A 9,426-nucleotide genomic window follows, 5' to 3' on the forward strand; every position below is an offset into this window, starting at 1 on the left:
GTGCTCAGGATTCCCGAGGGCCATTGTGAGCTCGTCCTTCTCCCTGTCTGGTACGAACGTCCCTTTCTGTGCTGCATTGATATAGTGTCAAAGGTTCTTGACTGGTATTTCCAGTTGCTCGTCCGTCCAACGGCACATCCCTGATACAGGGTCCAAGCTTCCGTCAGCCCCGAAGAACCAAGTCCGGCAATGGTCTGGCCATCTCATTGTCTCTGGTTCGATCCCTTTTTCAAGCAGATCATTCTCCTCCTTGGACCACTTAGGCCGGGCTTTGAGGTAGCCACCTGACCCCGTGCGATGGTGAAGCTTCTTCTTCGCAGCATTTTGCTTGTTCGTCGCTGACATCTTCTTACTCTTTTCCGATGTCTTATGGGCCACAAATGTGGGCCAGTGATCTTTGATCTTCTCATATTTGCCGATGAATTCTGGTGTCTTTTTTTGGTCAAAATGGTTCAACTCTTTCCTCCACCTCCTGACTAGGGTTGCCATCTTCTTAAGAGCACAAGACTTGATTAATTGCTCTTTAACTGGCTTCTCCGGATCCTCCTCTGGCGGTAGGGTAAAATTTGCCTTCAGCTGAGTCCAAAGATCTTCTTTCTGCATATCATTGACATAAGACACCTCAGGGTCGTCCTTAGGCTTATACCATTGCTGGATGCTGATCGGGATCTTGTCCCTAACAAGAACCCCGCACTGAGTAGAAAATGCATTCTTTGTCCGGATGGGTTCAATCGGTTCAACGTCGGGCGCGATTTCTATGATCTCAAACCTTTCATCCGAGCTCAACTTTTTCTTCGGGCCTCGTCTCCTTACCGAAGTTGTGCTCGATCCGGAGGGCTAGAAATTAAAAGGAAGAAAGACGAGAGTAATTAATATGTGTACATATACCAAAACAATGAATGCATCAATTAACTAGTTAGCACGGGCTTAACTAATATATATATATGTATACCTGGCCGGACTCGGTTCGGTCACCGGAGCAGTCAGCACGGTCTCCTTCTTGTACCTCCATTGGGTCATCATCGGAGCCATCATGAACATAGCCCTTTTCTTGTACCGGCATTAATGGGCCGGAGCCATCATGAACATAGCCCTCTTCTTCACCCAGTCCTTCCTGACCAACGACGTCGGTGAAAAATGACGCAATGACATCAGTTCCTTCTGCGATTATCTCCCCCAACATCGCTTCTGTTGCTTCGTCTCGGTAGTGCTCCATAGTTTCTGCAAATATTTACAACATGTCAATTATTATTCAAACATGGTACAGATGGATATATATTAGTGGAAAACGTAGAACTAGCTAGCTAATCACAATAAGGAATCATGTTAGTGGCCTCGATGCTTCTTCTCTAGGGTTTGGGATCGCCTCGACACAACGCTTCAAGGGTTTGGGGTGGCCTCGACGACAACGCTCTTTTAACTTGGTAAATTTGGGTGGCCTCGAGAGTTTTGGTCGAGCGAGAAGGCCGAGGGGGGTGCTACCGTTGTATAGGTTATCACGGTCGAGAGGGGGTATATATATCGACCGCCCCTCATGTCGAAGTTATCTCGAGGGGGCGGCGAGGGCGAAGGCGAGCAGCCTGACGGCGACAGACCCGATAAAACATAAGAAAACGAAGAAGAAATAAAAAGAGGAGAAGAAGAAAGGAATAGAGGAGAAGATCAAAGAAAAAAAGAAGAAAAAAAAGAGGAGAAGAAGAAAGGAATAGAGGAGTTCTCCTCTATTCCTTTCTTCTTCTCCTCTTCCTTTTCTTCTTTTTTGTTCTTCTTATTTATTTCTCCTCTATTCCTTTCTTTCTTCTTCTCCTCTTCTTTTTCTTCTTCTCCCTCGAGAAAGGACAATAATTAAGTAAAAGGAAGAAAAGAGGAAGAAAGGAAGAAGGAAGAAGAAGAAGAAAGGAATAGAGGACAAGAAGAAAAAATAGAAAAAAAATTCTATTTTTTCTTCTTCTCCTCTATTCCTTTCTTCCTCTCCTCTTCTTTTTCTTCTTTTTTCTTCTTCTTATTTATTTCTCCTCTTCTTTTCCTCTCCTCTTCTTCTCCTTTCTTCCTCTTCTTATTTTCCTTTTTCCTCTCATTCTTTTTCTTCTTCTTCTTCCTTCTTCCTTCTTCCTCTTTTCTTCCTTTTCCTTATTTTACTTTTTCCTCTACACTAACCTAATTAAAATGCACTAACCTAAAATCGATATCTACTAACAACCTAAATAAAAAATTAATACATATATGAAAAAACATATATAAACAAAAAAATGCTATGAACATTATATTCATACATACATAGCCACATCCATTCATCATATAGCTATCACATACATATATACATTAATTATATATATGAAAAAAATGCAATGAACAAAAAAATACACATGTATGTATGAAACAAAAGCACTGAACACAAAGCCTCGACGGCGGCGGCTCACAATGGGGGCGGCCGACGAGCGCGACGGTGACGGTGACGACGGGCCGGGCCAGGGGCGTGGCCGGCGACGACGGCGACGGGCGCGGGCGACAACGACAGCGTCGGCGGGGGCGGCCGGCGGGCGGCGCTGGGGCAGCGCCTGGCGGCGACGGGGCAGGGGCGACGATGAGGGCGCGCGGACGGCGTCGGGGCGGCGCGCGGATGGCGTCTGGGTGGCGGCCGGCGTCGGGGCAGCGGACGTCATCGATCTGGGCAGCCTGGCGGCGTCGATGAGCTCGGCGTCGTCGGGCGGGTCGGGGGCAACTGGCGATGTGTTCGTCAAATTTTCCTAAGTGTTCTATATATAGCAAGAGCATTGGTCCCGGTTCGTCAGTCCAACCGGGACTAATGCCACCTTTAGTCCCGGTTGGTACCACCAACCGGGACCAAAGGCCTCTTTTCAGCAGCCCAAAGGGCGCGAAGCGGCGACCTTTGGTCCCGGTTGGTGGCACCAACCGGGAGTAAAGGGTGGGCATTGGTACCGGTTGGTGCCACGAACCGGTACCAAAGGACCCTGTGCTGTCAGCGTCGGGGCCAAAGTTTAGTCCCACGTCGCTAGTTGAGAGGGGCGCGCAGTGGTTTATAAGCCCCACTGCCGCACCCCTCTCGAGCTCCTCTCCACCGTAGGCTTGCGGGCCTATTCGCTACTGCTTTGCCTGATGGGCCTTCTGGGCCTACTCCGGGCCTGAATCCTGGCCCATGGTAGGGTTTCTAGTCGTATTAAGGCCGTGGGTAGGAGGCATTTTTTTGTTTTCTTTCTTGCTTTATTTATTTTATTTTGTTTCTACTTACAACAAAATACTTATTGTTGCTATTTTTAATTATTTTCCAGTTTTTTGTTTTGTTTTCTGCATTATTTATTTTCTTTTGTTTTTTGCTTTATTTTTTAATTCTTTTTGCTTTTAGTTTTAGAAAAATTATAAACTTTCTGTTAGTGCCATTAGTTTTCAAATTTGAAAACACTTTTTTTTGTTTTCTTTCTTGCTTTATTTATTTTATTTTGTTTGTATTTACAACAAAATACTTATTGTTGCTATTTTTAATTCTTTTTTTGTTTTGTTTTCTGTATTATTTATTTTCTTTTGTTTTTTGCTTTATTTTTTAATTCTTTTTGCTTTTAGTTTTAGAAAAATTATAAACTTTCTGTTAGTGCCATTAGTTTTCAAATTTGAAAACACTTTTTTGTTTTTTTGTTTTCTTTCTTACTTTATTTATTTTATTTTGTTTGTACTTACAACAAAATACTTATTGTTGCTATTTTTAATTATTACGAGGGCCGAACCATAAGACATTAAAGCATTTCAAATGAACTATGAAAAAGTTGAAAGTTGGCATGGTATCATAAATTCACCCATATAGCATGTGCATGTACAAAACGGACATATGGTATCATACTCGTGTGTTACAAAGTTGGCATGGTATCATCATAATAGTTGCGGGAGAAAGTCTTCACTTTTTCTTCGCTTGTGTCATTTGCTTATTGCGCCATAACCATGGATAATCTTCATCGCTTATCAGGATGCTAGGGTCAGCCTTGACTTTGAAGGGAGGAATTTCATGAAACTTTTCATAATCTTCAAACATGTCTGTCTTGCCCTCCACTCCCACGATGTCCCTTTTTTCTGAAAGAACTATGTGGCGCTTTGGCTCATCGTATGATGTATTCACTTCTTTATCTTTTCTTTTTCTCGGTCTGGTAGACATGTCCTTCACATAGATAACCTATGCCACATCATTGGCTAGGACGAATGGTTCGTCAGTGTACCCAAGATTTTTCAGATCCACTGTTGTCATTCCGTACTGTGGGTCTACCTGTACCCCGCCTCCTGACAGATTGACCCATTTGCACTTAAACAAAGGGACATCAAAATCATGTCCGTAGTCAAGTTCCCATATGTCTACTATGTAACCATAATATGTGTCCTTTCCCCTCTCGGTTGTTGCATCAAAGCAGACACCGCTGTTTTGGTTGGTGCTCTTTTGATCTTGGTCAATCATGTAAAATGTATTCCCATTTATCTCGTATCCTTTCCAAATCGTAACCGCAGTTTTGGTTTCTGAATAGGCGTTTCAACCGTGGTATTATAGAAGCATACCACATCACCTTCGCAGGAACCCTCTTCCTGGGGGGCTCGCCGTCAACATCACCAGGGTCATCTCGTCTGATCTTATACCATAATGCACCGCATACCGGGCATGCGTTCAGATGCTTGTACGCACCGCGGTAGAGGATGCAGTCATTAGGGCATGCATGTATCTTCTGCACCTCCAATCCTAGAGGGCATACGACCTTCTTTGCTGTGTATATACTGTCGGGCAATTCGTTATCCTTTGGAAGCTTCTTCTTTAATATTTTCAGTAGCTTCTCAAATCCTTTGTCAGGCACAGCATTTTCTGCCTTCCACTTCAGCAATTCCAATACGGTACCGAGCTTTGTGTTGCCATCTTCTCAATTGGGGTACAACCCTTTTTTGTGGTCCTCTAACATGCGATCGAACTTCAACTTCTCCTTTTGACTTTCGCATTGCGTCCTTGCATCGACAATGACCCGACGGAGATCATCATCATCAGGCACATCGTCTGGTTCCTCTTGATCTTCAGCAGCTTCGCCTGTTGCAGCATCATCGTGCACATCGTCTGGTTCCTCTTCATCTTCAGTAGCATCACCGTATTCAGGGGGCACATAGTGTTGGGGAACGTTGCAGAAAATTAAAAATTTTCCTACGGTTTCACCAAGATCCATCTATGAGTTCATCTAAGAAACGAGTCAAGGGAGAGAGTTTGCATCTACATACCACTTGTAGATCACGAGCGGAAGCTTGCCAAGGGGATGGTGATGATGGAGTCGTACTCGAACGTGATTCGGATCACCGATGTCCTAGTGCTGAACGGACAACACCTCCGCGTTCAACACACATACGGGACGGGAGACGTCTCCTCCGTCTTGATCCAGCAAGGAGGAAGGAGAGGTTGAGGAAGGCAGCTCCAACGGCAGTACGACGGCGTGGTGCAGTTGATGCGGCAGTATTCCGACAGAGCTTCGCCAAGCACGTACAGAGGAGGAGAGGTGTTGGGGAGGGGAGGGGCTGCGCCTTGGCTTGTGGTGTGTTGCAGCCCTCCCCTCACCCCTCTATATATAGGGGAAAGGGCAAGGGGGGGCCGGCCCTCGAGGGAAAACCCTAGGGGGTGGCGGCCAAGGGGTGGGGGGCTTGCCCCCCAAGCAAGGGGAGTGCGCCCCCTTTAGGGTCCCCCCCCCCAACCCTAGGCGCATGGGCCCAAGGGGGGGCGCGCCAAGCCCACTAGGGGCTGGCTGCTATCCCTACGCAGCCCAAGTGGCCCCCCGGGAGGGGTGGTCCCTCCCGGTGGACCCCGCGGTGGTCCCGGAACAATACTGGTATGACCCCGAAACTTTCCGGTGCCCGTTTAACAACTTCCCATATATAAAACTTTACCTCCGGACCATTTCGGAACTCCTCGTGACGTCCGGGATCTCATTCGGGACTCCGAACAACATTCAGTAATCACATACTTGTCTTCCTGATAACCCTAGCGTCACCGAACCTTAAGTGTGTAGACCCTACGGGTTCGGGAGACATGCAGACATGACCGAGACTCTCCGGTCAATAACCAACAGTGGGATCTGGATACCCATGTTGGCTCCCACATGCTCCTCGATGAAGTCATCGGATGAACCACGATGTCGAGGATTCGATCAAACCCCGTATACAATTCCCTTTGTCAATCGGTACGTTACTTGCCCGAGACTCGATCGTCGGTATCCCAATACCTTGTTCAGTCTCGTTACCGGCAAGTCACTTTACTCGTACCGTAATGCATGATCCCGTGGCCAACACCTTGGTCACCTTGAGCTCATTATGATGATGCGTTACGGAGTGGGCCCAGAGATACCTCTCCGTCATACGGAGTGACAAATCCCAGTCTCGATCCGCATAAAACAATAGATACTTTCGGAGATACCTGTAGTGCACCTTTATAGTCACCCAGTTACGTTGTGACGTTTGATACACCCAAAGCACTCCTACGGTATCCAGGAGTTACACGCTCGCATGGTCAAAGGAAGAGATACTTGACATTGGCAAAGCTCTAGCAAACGAACTACACGATCTTTGTGCTATGCTTAGGATTGGGTCTTGTCCATCACATCATTCTCCTAATGATGTGATCCCGTTATCAACGACATCCAATGTCCATAGCCAGGAAACCATGACTATCTGTTGATCACAACGAGCTAGTCAAGTAGAGGCTCACTAGGGACATATTGTGGTCTATGTATTCACACGTGTATTACGATTTCCGGATAATACAGTTATAGCACGAATAAAAGACTATTATCATGAACAAAGAAATATAATAATAACACTTTTATTATTTCCTCTAGGGTATATTTCCAACAGTCTCCCACTTGCACTAGAGTCACTAATCTAGTTACATTGTGATGAATCGAACACCCATAGAGTTCTGGTGTTGATCATGTTTTGCTCGCGACAGAGGTTTAGTCAACGGATCTGCCACATTCAGATCCGTATGTACTTTGCAAATTTCTATGTCTCCATCTTGAACATTTTCACGGATGGAGTTGAAACGACGCTTGATGTGCCTAGTCTTCTTGTGAAACCTGGGCTCCTTGGCAAGGGCAATAGCTCCAGTGTTGTCACAGAAGAGTTTGATTGGCCCCGACGCATTGGGTATGACTCCTAGGTTGGTGATGAACTCCTTCACCCAAATAGCTTCATGCGCTGCCTCCGAGGCTGCCATGTACTCCGCTTCACATGTAGATCCCGCCACGACACTCTGCTTGCAGCTGCACCAGCTTACTGCTCCACCATTCAACATATACACGTATCTGTTTGTGACTTAGAGTCATCCAGATCTGTGTCGAAGCTAGCGTCGACGTAACCCTTTAGGACGAGCTCTTCGTCACCTCCATAAACGAGAAACATGTCCTTTGTCCTTTTCAGGTACTTCAGGATATTCTTGACCGCTGTCCAGTGTTCCTTGCCGGGATTACTCTGGTATCTTGCTACCAAACTTACGGCAAGGTTTACATCAGGTCTGGTACACAGCATGGCATACATAATAGATCCTATGGCTGAAGCATAGGGGATGACACTCATCTCTTCTTTATCTTTTGCCGTGGTCGGTGACTGAGCTGAGCTCAATCTCACACCTTGTAACATAGGCAAGAACCCTTTCTTGGACTCATCCATTTTGAACTTTTTCAAAATCTTATCAAGGTATGTGCTTTGTGAAAGACCTATGAGGCGTCTCGATCTATCTCTATAGATCTTGATGCCTAATATATAAGCAGCTTCTCCAAGGTCCTTCATTGAAAAACATTTGTTCATGTAGGCCTTAATGCTGTCCAGAAATTCTATATTATTTCCCATCAAGAGTATGTCATCCACATATAATATGAGAAATGCTACAGAGCTCCCACTCACTTTCTTGTAAACGCAGGCTTCTCCATAAGTCTGCATAAACCCAAACGCTTTGATCATCTCATCAAAGCGAATATTCCAACTCCGAGATGCTTGCACCAGCCCATAAATGGATCGCTGGAGCTTGCATACTTTGTTAGCGTTCTTAGGATCGACAAAACCTTCCGGCTGCATCATATACAGCTCTTCCTTAAGATGCCCGTTAAGGAATGCCGTTTTGACGTCCATCTGCCATATCTCATAATCATAGTATGCGGCAATTGCTAACATGATTCGGACGGACTTAAGCTTCGCTACGGGAGAGAATGTCTCGTCGTAGTCAATCCCTTCAACTTGTCGATAACCCTTAGCAACAAGTCGACCTTTATAGATGGTGACATTACCATCCGCGTCCGTCTTCTTCTTAAAGATCCATTTGTTTTCTATCGCTCGCCGATCATCGGGCAAGTCAGTCAAAGTCCATACTTTGTTTTCATACATGGATTCTATCTCGGATTTCATGGCTTCTAGCCATATGTTGGAATCTGGGCCCGCCATCGCTTCTTCATAGTTCGAAGGTTCACCGTTGTCTAACAACATGATTTCCAGGACAGGGTTGCCGTACCACTCTGGTGCGGAACGTTTCCTTGTGGACCTATGAAGTTCAGTAGCAACTTGATCTAAAGTACCTTGATCATTATCATTGGTTTCCTCTTCAGTTGGTGTGGGCATCACAGGAACATTTTCCTGAGCTGCACCACTTTCCCGTTCGAGAGGTAGTACTTCATCGAGTTCTACTTTCCTCCCACTTACTTCTTTCGAGAGAAATTCTTTTTCCAGAAAGCATCCGTTCTTGGCAACAAAGATCTTGCCCTCGGATCTTAAGTAGAAGGTATACCCTACAGTTTCCTTAGGGTATCCTATGAAGACGCATTTTTCCGACTTGGGTTCGAGCTTTTCAGGTTGAAGTTTCTTGACATAAGCATCGCATCCCCAAACTTTTAGAAACGACAGCTTAGGTTTCTTCCCAAACCATAATTCATACGGTGTCGTCTCAACGGATTTAGACGGTGCCCTATTTAAAGTGAATGTAGCTGTCTCTAGAGCGTATCCCCAAAATGATAGCGGTAAATCGGTAAGAGACATCATAGACCGCACCATATCCAATAGAGTGCGATTACGACGTTCGGACACACCGTTTCGCTGAGGTGTTCCAGGCGGCGTGAGTTGTGAAATGATTCCACATTTCCTTAAGTTTGTGCCAAATTCGTGACTTAAATATTCTCCTCCACGATCTGATCGTAGGAACTTTATCTTTCGGTCACGTTGATTCTCCACCTCATTCTGAAATTCCTTGAACTTTTCAAAGGTCTCAGATTTGTGTTTCATTAAGTAGACATACCCATATCTACTTAAGTCATCAGTGAGAGTGAGAACATAACGATATCCTCCGCGAGCCTCAACGCTCATTGGACCGCACACATCGGTATGTATGATTTCCAACAAGTTGGTTGCTCGCTCCATTGTTCC

Source organism: Triticum aestivum, chromosome 1B (genome assembly GCF_018294505.1).
Source record: "Triticum aestivum cultivar Chinese Spring chromosome 1B, IWGSC CS RefSeq v2.1, whole genome shotgun sequence".
NCBI lineage: Eukaryota > Viridiplantae > Streptophyta > Magnoliopsida > Poales > Poaceae > Triticum > Triticum aestivum.